This window comes from Apaloderma vittatum, unplaced genomic scaffold, assembly GCF_000703405.1.
Source record: "Apaloderma vittatum isolate BGI_N311 unplaced genomic scaffold, ASM70340v1 scaffold32146, whole genome shotgun sequence".
NCBI classification, from domain to species: Eukaryota; Metazoa; Chordata; class Aves; order Trogoniformes; family Trogonidae; genus Apaloderma; species Apaloderma vittatum.
In genome coordinates, this window is record NW_009722850.1 from 1 (window position 1) to 2,188 (window position 2,188).

The following is a 2,188-nucleotide window of genomic DNA, read 5'->3' on the forward strand; positions in this document are numbered from 1 at the left end:
CTCTGTGTGTGTGTGAACCGATGCCTTACGTGATGTGTCGGCAGATTAACGGGTGCCGAAGGAGTGGGAGAAGGCAGCGGTTTTCTTGAAATGGACAGGAGAAACAAGTTCAGAGTACTCTGAATATCCATGTTGCGGCCGTTGGAAAGACATTAAAGCTGAATAAGGTCTCTTGATACCGAACACTTAATATTTTCTTATTGCTGTAGTCACTAGTAATTTTAAACTGTCTACATTGGCATTTTAGTGTTCTTTTTCAGAAGTTCTGGGCATTTGATACTGCGTTTAGATGCACATTTTCTCTTGGTAAAAGTTGTGCAGCAATGAGACCAAAACCCGTAGTTTTAATTGTACTACAGTTTGTGTCTTTTAAACCCATCACTCTTCCAGAACAGCTCTATCAGTAATACATCCAGCCTCTACCTCTCTCAGAACAAATAAAAGCTGTATTGTTGGTGATGTAAAGTTGACTTGTGAGACAGGTGTCATGCATCCATGATGATGCTGTTTTAGTTATATTGATGTGGTTTTATTTTGACCTGTCAGTTTTTCTGATAAAGTAATGAATGTACAGATAATTAATATGCATGTATGAGCAGATGGGATTTTGTTCTGACCGCACTGTTTTCAGGCCCTGAAACCATCATACCTTAGAACAGCAAACTCTTTAGGTGCCAGAAAAAATGCTAACTACCTAAAGTTAAAAATTAAAACTATGTTACCATAGTAAGGCAGCATTTTTCTGCTTTATGACGTGGTGCAGCAAACCCCCCTCCTGTTGCATAAAGTGCAGGCTGATTTTTAGAAGATGACTTCAAATACAAAAAAAATCACTAAATCAGAATAAGATTAAAGGTTGGTTCAAAAATTTTTTCTTCTTTTGAAGAGCTTTCCTGTGAAGCAAAATTTTATATATGTGTAGTATACATGTAATTTTAAGTAATAATTTTAATTATGTATGAAAGCATAATTTTAAACCTGGCCACTTCTTTAATATTTTTGGGGGAGGAGGACTCACTTTGGCTATATGCTCCTACCAGGAGACGAAAAGCTATTAAAATCGTGGGTGTTTGGATCTCAGTCTGATAATATTGTCTGGAGTAGTCCACTCTACTGATGTTTTTGAGCAAATTTTTTTTTTTCCCCTCCCTAAGCCTATTTAGCATGGTGTTGTATGAGGACAGTGGCTTGTATGTGAGACACCTTTTTGCTGCAGGGGGGTGGTGGAGGAAACAGTCTGCATCTGGTTGTTCCTGGTCCTGGCTAGTTAAGGGCTGAATGTCAGGACAGATAGCTTGAAGGTAAATTAGCTATGCAATGACATTTTTGTCTTGCTTTAAGGCACATACCAAAAATACCATCCTGACACTGTTGCCAAACTGGAGCTGCTCAGGATGTGTAGGTTTTTATGACTTAGTTATCTGTGTGTTTTATGTCCTAGAAGATTCTCTTCTAAAACAGAGTGATATTTTTGACTTCTAAAGTGATGATTTGAAAAAGGTAAGTCAGATGTCTTCTCCTGACTTCTGTTAATGACGGTATAATGAGAGCATCTGGACCTGAAGGGCCTGTTTGATGAAAGGTTGTGGAAGAGACCTATCAGGTAAAGATGTTATTTGTTTTAATCAAGAAGTCAAGTAAATTAAGAGCTAGCTTCAGGCCTTTATGATCAGAATAATGTGGTAGTGATATCTACATCTGAGGTAACCATATGGTTTCAACCCCTTTCCTGTAGGAAAAGGGAGGATAAGAGTAAAACTGGTATTTTTTTAAGAAAGCGTGTTTGGAAAATGAAACAGCGCACTTGGACAGGTGAGAGAATGCTAGTCAACGAAGGAAGAGAATCTATTCAGTGTTTACTGTGTGGCTGTATCTCTTAATTACGATGTGCTGTACAAATGCAACCCAGAACACAGAATAACACCTTTGTGGCCTTTTAAATGGTGCTTGTTTGCTGTCTGAGTGGCAGTTGTGGGCAGTATGGGTGAGGTGATGGAGTAACTCCTGCTGTGGTGAGACCTGCCATGCTGTTCTGTACCTTAAGACTTTCTGATAGGCCTAGACTCATGAACTAGGCAGACATACTTGTTAAAGTACTAGTGTGATAATAATGGCAGTTAGATTTAAATAAAATGATTCTGTTGAAGTAATCTTTGTCCAGCAGTGCATGTCGGTTGTTCAGCCGGGA